This window comes from Gallus gallus, chromosome 1, assembly GCF_016699485.2.
Source record: "Gallus gallus isolate bGalGal1 chromosome 1, bGalGal1.mat.broiler.GRCg7b, whole genome shotgun sequence".
Lineage (NCBI taxonomy): Eukaryota > Metazoa > Chordata > Aves > Galliformes > Phasianidae > Gallus > Gallus gallus.
This window is the reverse complement of record NC_052532.1, coordinates 32,051,922-32,069,889: the sequence shown is the minus strand read 5'-3', so window position 1 is coordinate 32,069,889 and position 17,968 is coordinate 32,051,922.

Here is a 17,968-nt window from a genome sequence, read left to right as displayed (position 1 = left end):
GAAGGCTGCATATCTTTTGAAGTCTTATTCATATCAATTCTGGAATCCAATGTTCTCCTAAGTAGCTCATGTGGTATCTGTATAATGATATCTGTTCCTGATAACTGAAATACCGAATAAAGTCCTCACAGATGACAGGCAACCATCTTTTATTTGGAAATGCTTTTTATATGCCTAATCCACAATAGAGAGGGATGTTTCATCACTGTTCTCTAGTTATTAATGCTGTAAGAAAAATGCACTACTCTGAATGGGTGAGGATGCCTCATCAGTACTGTCAATTTGTTAATGAGAATACAGAGAATTAATGAACAAGAAGGAACTAAAACAGAGAAAATGAGTCAAAATGAATAACAAGACATAGAAAAATGGTACAAAAAATGGCTTAAGGAGACATTCTAGAAGAGCTTTCTTGAAAAATGCAAGGAATAGAAAAACAAAAAGAGTGAGAAGAAAACTAGGGAAGAATATATGTTCTGTACTTGGGAATCAGTGTCCTACACTTCAGCTTGAGAAGCCTGGAAGGAAAGGAGTCTGCTATGCTTTACATGCTAACCTGAAGATATATTATTCCACTCTACAATGCAATGTCAAATGTCTCTTGGAAACCTAAAATAGATTATGTCCACCACTTCATCCATATCTGCTCCCTGCATTCTCCTTATGATAAGACAGAGATTTATATTCTTATTCATCTCAAATGGGTGCATCAATCTCTGTTGTCAGTTTGCCTGTCCAAATAACAAACCTGCATATCACAGAACTGTTTTAAATGTAATGTTGATAGATGTTGTTTGTGTGCACTTGGCATCAACTTACAGTCACCTGCTTACGAATTGCAATCTTCTCAACATACCCTTGTTTTCCACCTTTTCCACATTCTCATTATCAAAAATTAATGATCATGGAGTCATCACTGGTACATTTCTAGGAACTTTTGCTTTACTGTCACTGAGCAGTCACAAAGCTGTTTGCAGCACCCACTGCTGTCATTCTTTTTCTGGTTTCAAAACTCCTGGGTCACATTTTGGGGATAGAAGTGTTGCCAGCACCTAGCTAATCTGAATGTTTTCAGTTACATCTCTGATCTGATAAAGCACTGAAAAGCCCTCCATAGCTACAGCTAAGTTACCAACATGAACTATGCATATCTTCGTATCTTTCCTTCAGTTTTAGACTTCTTGAAATACCCAGTTTGCAAAACTGATATTTTACTAGTAATCCATCATTATAAATGTACTGGTCCACTGTAGTGCATTGTTTATGAGTTTGCTCTTTTCCCTCATATCCTCACATATCCTCAGAGCAGTGAGGTTGTTAATGTATATGACAAGGAATATTCAAGGACTCCCTTATCTCATAGAATACTAACAATGCTAAACAATTTTTTCTTATATGTTTGGTACTTCTATTCCATTACAACTGTTTCAGTATTATGAGATTAGCACACACAGTCATGAGTGATCAATATTTTTATGTGAATACAAACTCATATAATTCTTGAAAAAAAGAATATTAATGAATAGTACAAAAAGATCTACTTTGATATATATTCAGTGTGTGGTTTTTTTTTTCCTTTCTTTCTGTCCCAGTGAAGTCAGTAGGAGGCTTGCCATGGATTGCAGAGTACATTAAGATCTAATTTATAAAGCTGTAACACTATCATTAAAGGTAATACTTCATTTAATGTTTCCTATTTCAGTATGAGGATGACATCAGTTCTAATAAATTTATACCATAGTAAATGGAATTAAACAATGAAAGGGCTATTCATAAATATCCTCTAAAAAATCTTGTTTATTTGTAAAAGTGTACGTAACAGTATCTATAGGAATGCCTTATAAATTTCTGTTAAAGACTTACTGATGGATAACACTTGAAAAAATCCAGTGGACCAAAACTGGCCCCTTTAACTTCTTTCAATTCATCATATTTTTCCAGCTGTGCAGTTATAGTGAAGCAAATAGATTTTTTTTGTTGTTGTTACATACTAAATATTTTTTTGAGCAAAAAAAAAGCTCCAAGTATGAGTTCAATGTCACTTTTTCAAATGTTTGAAGAAATCAGTCGTTTCATTAACATTTTACTTAGAGAGCTGAATATTACCTTTTTTTTTTTTTTTTTTTTTTTTTTCCCCAGAGATCTAGAACCTAATTCCTGTAATTAGGGGCTTTTTTGAAGGTAGCCATAAAACACAAGTATACTATATCAATAAAATTCAGGATAGTTTTTTTTGGTTTGGTTTGGTTTCTTTTAAGACTGAATTTAGAAATATAATAGTAGTATATTGCACAGGACAGAACTTATTTTGTTAAAATTCTGTAGATTTCTATTTGGAATTCCAATAATACTGAATTTTAATCAAAATTCTGGCCAATATTGTGCATTCACTTTTTTCTTTCTCTTCCTTGAAGCATTTGCAATAACAAAATTTAAACAGAGAGTTAATTCCAAAGGTTAAATATACAATTATTGAAAGAATCAGTATGAGAGCTAATAGAGAGAGATTGCCTCAGCAAATAGTCTTGCACTGTGGTCAACCATTTACAGAAAACACCCCTTTTTATGTACCCACCTCCCCACCAAAATAAAACGATAAGAAAGATCAAAGATTACTATCAGTTGAACCAGTGTTTGGAATGGATAGTGGAACAAAACTATGCTTTCATTAAAAACTGTTCACTGTCATATTTCTCAAGAAATATGCATACACTTGATTTTCATTTGGTGTCAATTGTTATGGTTCTGCTCCTTCTTGAACATTGAAGGACTACTGATGTATGTATCATTGCAAATTTCACAGAGCAAGACTGTTTACTTAGCCAGGCAAATAGAACATGTATTTTTAACCAATTTATTGAGTCAGTGACCTCATTAATTTTACTCCTGGACTTCTAGTTTTGGCTCTTTGATTCAGTTTTGAAGTGAAGACTTATGCAAGGTGAACTACCTATTATCAATCAAGAAGTTTACATCGTCAGTGACTGCAATTCTTTGAAGTGCTGGGAGAAGCAGAAATATTTATCATGCTCTCAAGGTGGTTTCTGAACTTTTCAATCTTACATCTAGATCAGAGCCTGTGCCTCCTCCTTCAGCCTCTTTGTAGACTGTGAAATCAGCAGTTTAAAAAGATGTTCTCAGCACTGGAAGCATAAGGGAACTGGGACACATAATCAATCTCCAGACTTCCAGAGAAACAGCTAACAGGTTTTTGTTTCTGTAGTCATACAAAGGATTAGACTGCTGGGTAAAACAACTTCACTCTCTGAGTCTCTCTTTTTGTGCCTTATCCCTTTTTCCTCTCCCTGTGATACTGTCAGTTGCCCAAATTTTCTTTTTATTTCCTTTTGTAGAGTATCCTTTGTTATTCTTTTACTCAGACAAGCACATTTTCCAGTGAGGTATCTGCTGCTTATTCAGTCTTCAAAGATACAATCAGTGTGGTTTCCTTAAAAAGATAAAAACAAAATCCGTTATTATGTCTGTTTTTTATCTTTTCAAAATTTTGTCCCGAAAGAAAACAGCAACTGTCCAACCAGTAATGCTTTCATTATGTGTATGTGAAATACAGGGATCATGCTACTTTCTAATGAAATAAGTTAACATTATCTTCACAGGTAGCGGTGTCTTGATCACTGATGAGTGGAAGCTGGCATTTACTGTTCAGTGTTTTAATTCCCCCTGGCACCTTAATCACTTCTGAATGTCTAATTGAGTTTACAGGTATTGTTCTACTTACCCACACACAATGCTGTCCCATTGTTTTTTTTGTTTTTTTTTTTGTTTGTTTGGGTTTTTTTTTTTTTTTTTTTTTTTTTTTTTTGCTTACAGACATTTCCCTGAGATCCTGTAATATCCTTGATCTCTTCCAGTCACTTTATTAGTCTCCCTTGGTAGGCATCCTCATAGTGAGCTCTTGACAGCACTCATCAATTCTGGATGCTTCAATTAATTGCACCAGAACCTATCTCCTGGCTGCCTCTGTTAGCTCCTTCTGCCAGTGCTTCAAAACCTCCAGCAAAGTGACAGAGTGGGATGGCAATAGCTCAGTGACTTCAGCAGAATGAGAATGTGCTGATAGTCTAAGCAGAAATTTTACTCAGAAATATCCCCATCTCCCCCTTCCCCAAATTCAATTTTCAAGTCTGTTTCTAGGGACTTGTAGTAACACAGAGATCAAGATTGATGAACCAGTCTTTTGGGGGATTGTTTTTGTTTTCCTTTTTGTGAGTAGAGTTATGTTGTTTTCCTCATTGATGAGCTCATGAGGGAGTGACTTCAGAAGCCTTAAATACAACATTTAGTCCTTTGCAGATCTCCTCCGCATTTGGGATCAGGTACATCTCTTGTTGCTGTACATGCTGATTATACATATGCATGTCTACGCATGTCTGGTGTACTATGACACTTCTAGGGACACTAAGTGAATTGTGCCACCCAATTATTTTACTCTGAATTTCTTATCCATATAATAAAATAAAAGTAATATTCCAATTCTTTTTAAGGAAATTCAACCAAAATGAGAATGAAGAAAAACTCTTTTATAAAAGATACTACACTGAAGTAAATACTTACTGGTAAGTATTTATTTTAATTTTTAATTCATATTTATGTATTTCCACATTAATTTATTGGTCTTACATTATTAACCATAGGGAAGAATTTGAGATATGTCCTGCTAAAAATACAATTTATTTCTACTGTTTTCCAACAACTGTTCATAAATGATGTCAACCATAGTTTGATGGAAGGTGGTCACCTTCAAATAAAAAAAACCGTAAACATTAAAATTATTAAATGTTGAACCCAGTTATAAATATTCCATGCTTACAACTACTTCTACAACAAAAAAAGGGAGAATGAAGTGAACACCACTGACAAATCTTTTTTTTTTTTTTTTTTTACAGCAAGAAATATCGTTATATCACCTCCAGCTTCTGTTACACTCTTTTGTATTATCTCAGGCTTGTCTCATCTTTAACTTGTATATTAACATGCACTACCACAAATGTTCTATTCATTCTATATAGTTTTTAGAATTGAATCTAGTAGAAACGTTAATTTTCAAATTCAAGGCTCAGATGGATGTAGGATTTGTTTTCATATTTATTTCATGTTTTGAAGACCTTTTTAATAGATGTCATTCTGAGTATGCTGTAAATTCAGTAATATATATTTTTAGGCTAAATTCTATCCAGCCTACATTTGAGTAAATTGCAGATTCATTAGAATCAGAGGAAGCTGCACATGAAAATGTGCAAGCTTAATGAAAATGCTTGGAAGCTTCTTCTTTCTCCCTTTCTCCCTTTCTCCTCTCCTCTCCTCTCCTCTCCTCTCCTCTCCTCTCCTCTCCTCTCCTCTCCTCTCCTCTCCTCTCCTCTCCTCTCCTCTCCTCTCCTCTCCTCTCCTCTCCTCTCCTCTCCTCTCCTCTCCTCTCCCTTTTTACCTTTCTTTCTTCCTTTCTTTCCCTCTTTCTTTCTCCATTAACCTATGAATGATATAGTGAATTCAAGTTCATTTTTTATTTGAAGAAAAAACAATTTTTTTGTTATCATTTTTATGGTTAAGCTATTGTCAAATATGCTATTTTTCTAGGAAAAGTAAAAAAAAAAAAAAACAAAACAAAACATAATCTGCTAGGCAGAAGAGCTGAATGCCTTGCATACAGCTTGCAACTCACTGACAGTGAAGGAATGTTCCAATTAGTAAGTGATTAATCACAGGTTGCTATAGGTCCCAGACTGTATATTGAAAATTTATGGGATAGAAGAATATTTCATGCACATGCCTTCACCTAACACGTAATCACCACCTGGGAATTAAAACTACATTTATAAATAACACATATATATTTTTTAAGTGCACAGACACCATCATGACATATTAATTATTTGATTGATTCTAACTGTCATTGAGAAGTATACTATTACCAGGCAACCATAATTGTAATGACAGTTTTGTTACAGTGTTTAAAATTAATTTATATCATATTCTTAACAAACAAAAATGGAAAGGCTTAACATTTCCAGCTTAGTTATCTTTTCTTTGTATCAACAACAGAGACAAGTAAAATTGCATATCCAGAAGAATTTAATTGTGAGATATGAGACACAAGAAAATGTGCAGCTTTTGAAAGACTAAAAATGTTATCATGCTAACTTTTAGAAAAGCCTTTTTAAAATGCGAAGTGATACATTTTATTTCATATCAAAAAACTGGCAATAGTAAGAAAAAAACAAGCAGTTTTTCAAATGAAAAAAACCATCATATTTTTATTCTGTGGACAAGTCTTAGTAAATTGAGGTACTATAATAATAATACCATCTCTGCTTGTGGATTACACATTCCATCATGATTTATCAAGCTATCTCAAACAGACAGACCTGTTATTTTATGATTTCCAGTTTCTAGTTATTCATTTGTTGAAAGGATCTGTCAAATTTTATTCCAGGCTAGACAAGCATGAGTAAGTTTCAGATAAGTAGTAACTATATGATGCTTAGATGCAATGGTAATGAATAGAATAATGCTTGCTTGCTTTCTTTCTTTCTTTCTTTCTTTCTTTCTTTCTTTCTTTCTTTCTTTCTTTCTTTCTTTCCTTCTTTCTTTCTTTCTTTCTTTCTTTCTTTCTTTCTTTCTTTCTTTACTGTAGTAAGTGATTAAGACAGAAAATACAGGTTTGCCAGTACTGAGCCAACCCCCCCCATGCTTTTTGTTTTTTTAGTTAACTAATTCAAATTGTATTCAGTAGGACTGGTGAGGAGTGGAGGTCGAGGAGTGGAGGGTAAAAAAAAACAAAGGAATTGTGGAAAACCTCTGAATTCAAAGTTACAATACCAGTTTACAGGTGGACAAGTGCAATCAATCTCCATTGGGTCTAAACATCTTGCAGCCCAAGTAAAACAGTACCTTTGAGTACCGTAGTAAAAGACTGAAAAAGAAGTGTAACAATGTAACAGTGAATGTAAAATCTTCATGAATACTTCTCAAAATCATATTTCATATGTTGCTTCTTTACATCAGTGCACCCTTACTCTTGATGTACTGTCTGTGGTTTAACCACAATTCTGGGATCCCTCACAGGCAGTAGAGAAGATAAGGACCACACACTTCAAAAAAATCTGGCTCTGTCTATTGTACTACTTATGTTTAGGTAACTACAGTCAGCAATATGATCACTCCTTAGCCTTTCCTAAGGCTGAAAAAAAATCTCTCAGCCTCCCTTTATATGTTTTGTAGTCCAGTCAGTTTTCCTACCTTGCAGTACACATACCCAGTTCATATCTCATCAATGTATCTATTATGAAACACCATGTTAAAAGCAAAAGCTAAGGAAAACACCACCTAATGCTCTCCCCTTGCGAGACAGACATTTCATCAAAAAGAGTTATGATTAGTTAGGCATGATCTACCTTTGGTAAACCACTAAATATGAAAGCAGAAATTATTGCTTCCCTAGGAAGACTGACTTCATGGTACTGTCTGTAGCTGTCTTTCATTGGTGGGATATAGCAAAAAAGATGATGATCTAGTGGACATGATGACTTCTCAAGTCATTGCTTCAGTTAAAGACAGGGTCATTCATTTTTTATTTCATGTTTGATTCTTCAAACAGTAAAAGCCACCTGACTGATTTATCTGTGTTCTACACTTCCAGCTAAATAATATACACAGAGAGTTACTTTACAAACAACAACAATAACTACAACTACTACAAAAACTCAGCAGGTAGCCCTACCTGTTGTCAAGGTACCAAAAAGGGTGACCTTTTTCTGTGTATGACCGTTAGCTAATAACTCTCACTAAATTTCTGAAAATGCTAGGTTAGTTGGGTCTTTTTTTCTGGATAACAGAAAAAATAATAGATTTTGAATTTCTTTGGACAACGTAGGTGATAGTGTCATGACAAGAAACTTTTGAGACAGAACAAAAATACATACTTTTTAATGTTGATAGTATATTTACCTTTCATTCTCCATCCTAATCCTTACTGGGACATTAGACAAGTGAGTCAAGAAAATTTCTCTGAAGTTTTTGCATGGAAGTAAATTACTTATGATTTTGCAGTGACTATGCAAACAGTACCAGAGGCACTTATTCCACTTTTATCCATAATCAGAAGAATATAATTAAGTTCAGACTCTGATTTTTCTTAATAGTGATGTTGAAACACAGTTGATAGTTAAGAATGGTATTGAAACACGGGACATTTCTATAGGCATTTCTATAATGATTTTGTTGAGAACCTCAAGACGTAATAGCAAAGAAAATTGTCTTTGTGTCTAGAACAATCACTCTGCAATGTTCCATGGGGATTGTCTGTTTGTTTGTTTGTTTGGGGGGAAGAATGGGTGGGGGTGCTGTGCTTTGTGCACGTGTGTTTTTTTCTTTTTATTGTGTCTTTGTTTGTATGTCTTCCCCTGTGAAAGATTAAAAACCTTCAAAAGATAAAGGTTTTAATGGATTGATGTGATGGTCCTGATCATAGACATTTAAAGAGGAGAATATTTTTATTTTGAAAGAATTTGTTGAATACAAAGTAGGATATCTGTAATATTAATTTTTGTTAAGTACTTGGAGTTTTGGTAATAATTTAATATCCTGGACTAGAGAACAGGAATGTTGTTTTAATTTTGTGAATTTAGTAGTTTTAGCACCTTTATTCCTGCATGCTCAGTGTTGCAGAGCTTGTGCATTCATCTTCACAAAGCAATTTTACTATCCACAACTGAATAAAAGCAGGTATACTTCACAAATCTCTAATGTATGAAATTACCATACTATGGTCTGATTCTGGTGTGAGGTTTTTTTTTTTTTTTTGTGATACAGATATCCTAAATACCAGATAGTTATGAATTCGTGTAATTTATCCTTCAAAGTATTAAAGAATAGAGACTGGAATTATAGCTCAGATTTGTGCAAGGAGATCCTTCATCCATTGCACAGTTCCTTAGAAATATTCAGGAAGAAAGAAGGAGGCAATTGAATCAGTTGAAGATGTTTCTTAAAGTGTTGTTTTCTGAACTTTTGGAAAGATAGAAAGACAGAGAATGTAGGGGGGAGCTCCCTGCATTGAAACTCAAAGTATTGTCACTTGAAAGTTTTTGTTTTCCTGTGTTTTGTGGAATAAAAAACAAGTGTTTTAGAACATCTTTGTTCCCCTACAAGGTGATTTGAAGTTCTTCTCCTGAGAGTCATGCATAATATAGAGAGAGACATGGATTATCATTTTAATATGAAACAAAATACTCTGACTCCTTGCTATTTTGTTGGCTACTAGAATTACATGGATTGATTCAGATGGCTTTTATAAAATTCTCCGTAGGCAGACTTCTGGATATTTTCTCCAAACTTACATTATAGTAATAGATGAATAGTCCAGTGAAATTAAGTTGCAGCAGTTTCAAGATGGTAGGAAATTCCATACTGGAAATTTTAAAAGCATCTTATTTAAAACTGTAAACAAAGAAATACTGTGATTATTTCTTCATTAAAAGGACACTTTCCCCTTTCTTTTGTATACTATTTATTTTGTTTCTCTTCCACATTTTTACAAGTGATATTGTACATAGTATTACATAGCAGAAAGACTACATCACCTTCTTGCCTACCCAAAGCAGACTAAATGTTTTCATCTGTCACGTGATCTGCAACCAGTACAGGTTGGCACTCAACACAACAAGATGCTACCTTTTATTATTTTTATTTTTATTTCTCATAAGATAAAATATTATTTTTAAAAAATATTTCATATAACATAATTCCTAGATTATTTTATCTGTCTTTAATCTAGGAAAAAAATTTCTGTAAAATGGGTTGTTAATTTGGAAATATATATTCTTTCTTTCTTCCTTCCTTCCTTTCTTTCTTTCTTTCTTTCTTTCTTCCTTTCTCCCTTTCTTTCTTTCTTTCTTTCTTTCTTTCTTTCTTTCTTTCTTTCTTTCTTTCTTCCTTTCTTCCTTTCTTCCTTTCTTCCTTTCTCCCTTTCTTTCTTTCTTTCTTTCTATATTTATTGTTATTCCTCACGTGATAACTTGATTTGTAGAAGAAAATGCCCCTGAACAGAAATAGATTACTGTACTTCTGTCCCTGGACTAGGAGACAGTTTGTGCTGGAATGCAGGAGGAAATCTGATATATCAACCTTGAAGGGTTAGAGAACATAATGTGATTCAGGGGCATGTAACATAAAGCTGCAATTAATAAACTTGCAAATTGAGTTATTCTGCCTGATTAGTGTGCACATTCCTGTGATGGTAAAATAATTCAATGTTTTTTTTTAAGATATATTTCCATGATCTTCCAACATGCACAGTGTTTGCACACCCACACCATTTTCATGGAAAATGTATTCAAAACTCCCACAAATGCCAATAAAAAGCAAAAGAGTAGCATAATAGTCCAGATTTTTTTCTTAAAGTGAGGTTCAATGAACCAACATAATCTCCTCTAAGGAAAATACTAGAAGAAAACCGAAGGATTCTTAAATGCCACCAACAGCAAGTTTTGGCAAACTGAGAGGAAATGTGAGTTCAGATTGACTTTTTTATTTTACCTTAGGCCTGTTTCCTTCATTTAATCCAGATCAGTTCTTGTAGTCAGGAGCATTTCAAGATCTGATACTAGCAGAGAAATGAGTTCCACCTCAGCAGAATGCAAATTGTTTTGGAAAAGGCAAAAACCAAGTCTATATATTATATGTTTTGAATAATTTTGAGGTAGACAGCCTGATAAGGCTGATGAGAAGTGTCAGTGATGGATCCAGGGTTCTGTGGACTCAGGACAAGAAGATAAAATCTCAGCAGAGGTAAATACTACAAGAATTTCAACAAGGGATTCTGAGCAACACACAACTGGTCTATCCAGCTAGGCTGGGGAAAAAAAAAAAAAAAAAAAAAAAAAAAAGCTGTTATAGCATCTGACACTTCTTCTCCTTATTTCTCTTATTTTTACAAAGAGGTTTTAAAGAGGTATTTTCTGAATGTGCTGCCTTTATCCTAATATGTGAGAAATGTCCAGAAATACTCTGGTACAAAGACCAACTGGCATAAAACTGACTATGTTTATGCAAGTCTTACGGTTTCCAAAGAGGAGGTGGCAAAACTGCCTTTTGCAGATATTTCCTGGGACCTTGTAACTGCTGAATTATGCCCAAGGTTTGTCTGGTAGAGTGCTAGCTGGCCTGAGCCCAAAGCATGCCAAGGACTATTCTCACAATTTAGTGGAGCAGGCTAGCAGGTTCCAGTAGTTAGCAATGTCTCTGAATGCTCTTCAGTTCCCTTACCTATCACATGCAGGGCTTTATTGGTTGTGTTGAGGACAATTGTCCTTTCTATGCTAATACTGGAAAAAAGCACAACAGTTTGTTCATGCTCATACACAGGCTCTAACCACTTGCTATGCTGGGTTAAGGTTCTGGAGCAAACTTTCCTTTTCTGAAAGGCTTCAATTTGATCTTGAGCATGAGGGACTAGTTCTTGTGTCTGCATTGCAAAATTATTTAGTTTGGTTGAAATTTCCAGTAGCAATACTTCTAGTTGTTTGGCTTGGGAATATAGCAATCTGACTAAATATCTTACCATTAGTTGTTTTGCTTTCATTTAATCAAGATATGTATGTACAGTTATTTGCAAGTGTGGCTTTGCATATGCAATGATAAAGGATCCAGATTATGTAATTATTCTCTCTTCATCATACCACGAGCATATGTTAATGGGACAAATTGTCTCTACCTGAATACGACACATTCAACCATGTCCATCTATGTCTAAATCCATACGCATGAGGTCTCTGTTCAAACACCTAATATTTCCACACTGCTTCCATCCTAATTGCATAAATTCACAACCAAGAATAGTTTGCACCATGTAGTTATACCAATTTCTAAAACTAACTGTAGTACATTCAGTAGTAAAATTTCTTCTTAATCAGGCGAACAAGCTGCAAAGTCAGGCTTCGTTTTTGATTCCCCTAAGCCAGCATGCCAGACAGCTTCAGCTTTTAGACCTGATCAGAATAAGCATCAAAATTATTTATTTGATAAATATCTTGCTTCCCTGATAAACATGAAAGACAGAAAGAACAAATCAACTTACTTTCATTACAAACAGAATAGTTTCCAAAAAGAATTATTTCCATGAGTCATATAAGTCGTCAGGGAAGATGTCATGCCAAATTTATTCATCACGAGACTGGCCATCTAAGAAATTATATTTTTCCATTAAATGAGTGTTGCAAATTGTTTTTAAAACTATTACTTTGGAATAATTGCATAGAAAGTTGGAGTAATAATGCTCATGATGTTACTTTGCAAGCCTTCTGCAATAGAGCTTACTCTCTGGTTCTAAAATGCTAAAATATAAAAATGACAGTTGGGTACTTCTCAGAAGATGGGAATGAAAAACAGACTATGCCTATAGATCTTTCATGATAGAATTCCACTGCTCACCCCACTTTGAGGATGCATCTCAATTCACAACAAGGGTCCTCTTCCAGTTCCTTGGTGGGCCAAGCTACATTTTCACCTTGCTGGAGACTTTTATGACTCTGCTCAGTTTCATGCATATATTTATATATCATAGAATCATAGAATCATAGAATCATCAAGGTTGGAAAAGACCAACAGGATCATCCAGTCCAACCATTCACCCATCACCAATGGTTCTCACTAAACCATGCCTCTCAACACAATATCCAAACGCTCTTTGAACATCTCCAGGGTTGGTGACTCCACCACCTCTCTGGGCAGCCCATTCCAGTGCCTGACCACCCTTTCAGAGAAGTATTATTTCCTAACGTCCAGCCTGAACCTTCCCTGGTGCAGCTTGAAGCCATTCCCTCTAGTCCTATCACTAGTCACACGAGAGAAGAGGCCGACCCCCAGCTCACTACAACCTCCTTTCAGGTAGTTATAGAGAGCAATAAGGTCTCCCCTGAGCCTCCTCTTCTCTAGACTGAACAATCCCAGCTCCTTCAGCTGCTCCTCATAAGGCCTGTGCTCCAGGCCCCTCACCAGCTTTGTTGCCCTCCTCTGGACACGCTCCAGGGCCTCAATGCATTTCTTACAGTGAGGGGTTCAAAACTGAACTCAGTACTCGAGGTGTGGCCTCACCAGTGCTGAGTACAGGGGGACAATTACTTCCCCGTTCCTGCTGGCCACACTATTTCTGATACAAGCCAGGATGCCAGTGGCCTTCTTGGCCACCTGGGCACACTGCTGGCTCATGTTCAGTCTAGCGTCAGTCAACACCCCCAGGTCCATTTCCTCTACACAGTCGTCCAGACACTCTGCCTCAAGCGTGTAGCGTTGCCTGGGGTTATTGTGGCCAAAGTGCAGGACCTGGCATTTGGTCTTGTTGAATCTCATCCCATTGGCTTCAGCCCAGCTATCCAGCCTATCCAGATCCCTCTGCAGGGCCTCGCTACCCTCAGGCAGATTGACACTTCCAGCCAGCTTGGTGTCATCTGCAAACTTACTGAGGGTGCACTCAATGCCCTCATTCAGATCATCAATAAAGATATTAAACAGGACAGGCCCCAGATATACATATATACATATATATGTATATGTATATCACTAAATAAGATGATCGAAGAACTTTTTTCGCCTGGGAGCTAATGACACAGCAAACTATACTTGTGTGGTGGAATTTTCCTTATCCAAAGTGGTTCATCCACATCCATTCCATGTCTAGCACGTCAACGGAGGTTATCCTCACCATCTGCTCTGCCCTGGTGAGGCCATATCTGAAGTACTGAGTCTAGTTTCAGGCTCCCCAGGTCAAGAAAGACAGGAAATTAATGGAGTCCAGTGGAGGGCTACAAAGATTGTTGTGGGGAAGATTATTATTTGAAAGTATGAGAGACCTGGGGCAGTTTAACCTGGAGAAGACTGAGATCTTATCAATGCTTATAAATAGCTAAAGGGCTGGTGTCAAGAGAATGGGGCCTAGCTAATTTGGGTGACACGATTGTGCTTGCTACAGGCAGCTGATCAGGAGGAGGAATTTGATGAGACCTTCTAGAGACAACTGAAAGTAGCCTCACAATCACAGCTGCATTTTTCAGTGAATAAGTAACTCGTGTCAATGTAGCCATCATGATCTGATTTTATTTTATTTTTTTAACCTAAGGTAGGTAGATATTGATTTATAATTCATCAAAATCTTCATTTTAACTTTGTCACCTTCTACTGTATCATAGGAGTACTATGGTCTTCCAGCAAATAAAGAAAATCATGAGTTGATATTATTTATCATTTATGATGCACAAATGAATGTAAAGAAAACAAGGACCCAAAATTAAGTAGAAAAATGAATTAATCTTGCATATAGTCTTGATGATAAAGACTGCTTGTTGAAGATTTCACACTCAGACAATGAAGCATGCTTATATAGAATAAACAGAGATGATTCAGAGAAAAGAAAAACTCATAATCAAAGAAATAAGTTTGGCAAGTATGTGGATTGCTTTCCAGTTTATTTATAGACCTTGAGCTACTAAAGAACTGTATTAATAAAGTAGAAAGCAGCTTCTGTCATGGTAGTCTGAAGAAACTATTATTCCTTTCTGTTAGATTCTAAAAATATGTTAATGCCTGTCTTCTTTCACTGTTCTAAGGATTAAGGATTGATTCTACTTTTTTAATGCAAATGCTTCTTCTGTAATTATTGTCTTGTAGCCCTTATGACCTTTATCATATTTTAATTTACATGGCTACTCTTCTTTTGAAAACAAATCAGTTTTACATTTCAGAGTTGAACAAAAAGGAAATTATCTAGCTGTTATATTGACAATATCGTACTTTAATTTTTCTTCAGCCATAAAGTTCAGTGTACGCTTATATCCATGAGCACTTTGTACTGCCTTGGCAAGCTTATTTTTACATTTCTCAGAGTCAAGGAACTCTGTTACTGAAGACCACAATGGCAGGTCTGCTATCATGGACCTTTAAATAGACAAAGGCACCCCATAGAATCAGAGAACTTACATCTATCCAAAAAATACACATGCCCTGTTATGGGCAAGAGAAAAACTTTCAAAGACCTTTTTACTGCTCCAGTTTAATGTTTACTTTTGATAAAAACTTTTTCAGTAGTAATATGTCTATTAGCTAAATGCATTTTCTTTAGTCAGAAAAGAAGACTTTTCTTTCTGATTTTGTACCAACAGGAAAAATTCAGTATTTCCACTCAGACTATTAGACATTGTGCAACATTTATGCCTTCACATGCCTTCCACTAAGAATTATTTTATATACTGTTCATAGTGGGAATTCTGTGGCAAAAAAAAAAAAATGTACTGAGGCTGCTGATAAGAGAATGTACTGTGAATTAATAAACTCTAGCATTGACATCAGGTGTTTGGAGAAACATTTCTTGTACTATTTATGTAAGAAAATGAGATGAAAGAAAGATTCATTTAAACTCTGCAAAATCCATTGCTGAATGCTTACGCAGTCTCAACATTTTTTAAAAGCCTTAGATTACACTGAATTTTACCTAAAACATTCATCAATATTTTAGAAATTTTTGGGTTTTGAATGTGTTCTTGGGCCTCTAAAAGCATAGTCAAGATGTTTGTACCCTTTGGTCCCAAGAGAGACATACAAATCATCAGTGTGTGCTGCAACAACCATCATCATGTATACTCCACATAACTGGGACATGCTTAATCAGAATGCTCCCAAGGGAAGAGTAATGAGGCTTAATTAGTATAGTTGTGTCATCAAGCGAAAGATGCTTTATAATTAAAGTGCAGAACTATGCAAATCACTTCATCTCTCTCTCTCATTCCCCCTCTCCCTTTTTCTCTCTGCTTCATACACTCTATCAAACATATTTATGAATACCTGCTTCACAAGGAAGCTGTTCCTCAAAGGTTAGAAATCTGCTTGTAAGGCAGATGTGTTCAAAAACCATAGGGATTTTCCTGATATGTTGAACAGATCATAGACCAAGAGGGACCACAGAAGAAACAGCACAGCTTTACTTCTCTCTCTAGGTATTGAAATTTTTCTCTTTTTTTGTCTTGTTTTGTTTTGTTTTGTTTTGTTTGTTTGTTTGTTTTGCTTTCCCCAGAAACATAAGAAAAGGCTACCAGAAAAGATTATCCATCTGTTCCCATTTTATGCCTAAGGAGTAACTTCTGTTAATAGTAGATGCTTAGGAAAGAAAAGATGAAAAATTCTAATAATATTTCCTGTATAGCATAGGTATAGTAAGGCATGTGTCCTTTTAACAGTCTAGTTGCATCCTATGAATTCTGGATATTTATCTTAGAGTTCCCTAGATCTTCTTCCTCTTGTTCTTCCTTGATAACTGAACATGCCAGTAGTGACATAAGCTGTTTCACTACTTAACCCCCTTAGAAGTAGGATCGTTTTTGGCACATCGTATATCTCAAAAAAGCTTTCACTGTGAAGATCTGAACTCACTGCAGTTAACTCCATCCAGAAATGCCCTTTTAATGAATAATTTAAACAAAACGGGAATGAAAAAGGAAAAGAAAAAAAAAGAAAAAAAAGGAAAAGAAGAAAGGGAAAAAAAGGAAAAAGAAAAAAAAAGGAAAAGAGAAAGGAAAAAGAAGAAGAAGAAAAAGGAAAAGGAAAAGAAAGAAAGAGAAAGGAAGAGAAAGAGAAAAAGAAAGAAAAAGAAAAAGAAAGAAAAGAGAAAGAAAAAGAGAGAAAAAAAGAGAAAGAAAAAAAAAGAAAGAAAAAGAGAAAATTTTAAAGAAAAAAAGAAAAAAAAAGAAAAAGAAAAAGAAAAAAAAGAACAAAATACAGAAAGCAAAAAAAGAAAAAAGAAAAAAGAAAAAAGAAAAAAGAAAAGAAAAGAAAGGCGGGGGAGAAAAGAAAACAAATAATATTCTTCCCAAGAACAGTGAATGTATGGCTAGAGGTTTTTCATGATTTATATTTTTGTGGCAGAGTTTTTTGTATGAGAATCAACAGTACAAAGACAAGAAGGAGACAGAGTTCTGAACTGAAAATACTGACTTCAGTGAAAAGCTTGCACTCTATTGCCCTTTCCCAGCTAAAGGTGATCACCAGTATACAGCTTCTGGGAAAGGCAAAAACACTTGTATTTTCTTCTGCAGACTATTTTGCTAAACAGGTTTAGTCATATCTTGCAACCCAGGGAAATAACTTTTCTCCCTAAATGAACTCTCAGAAATATCTGAACTGCCATGCACATACTTCCTCTATGCTATATCCTCTGCACTAAATTTGTCTGAATATGAAGACAATTTAGGGTTAAAGTATTTTACAAACCCAAAAAGCTTCTCAATATGTGCTGCTCATTACAACCTCAATCCCTTAGCACCACCAGTGTCCTGAGAATGGCAATCAGTAGCTGTTCACAATTGCCTGTTTATAGCTGGGTTGAAAGTCATTTTCTCAATGGTGTCATTTATGGGCAGAGACAGGATCCCCTCAGCCCCACTTTGAGCAACAGCGCCAACAGCAATATGCCAGTGCTAATGCAACAATCCTTGTGGATGAAATGTGCTTGTGTTGAAAACATCACAGGAAAAAATATTCATTGCCAAGTCTTTATCATGAAGCTTCAACAGATTCTCTCCTGTGAAGAAATCAGTCCCAAGGGTGGGAGGAAAAAAAAAAAAAAAAAAAAAAAAAAAAAAAGGAAGATCTATGTGGTTGTTTAAATAATTTGTTATATCCATATGAGCAAGTAATATAATTTGGCACACAGTAAAGAAGCTGTTTTTCACTAGAAGGTTTATTTTGTTTCACACACTGGTGATGGGAATATTTATGTACACATGTATAAAACATCTCAAGCTTATTTCTATCATAGCCCAATAAACTCATTGTTGGGAATAAGGTTAAAGGACTCCTAGAGATTAGCCTACTTAGCATTTTATTTATTTATTTATGTGCATTACTAACCATTCCAAACAAAAGTAGTTTACTGTAATATTATCTCAGGTCTAGGTGAGACTAACCA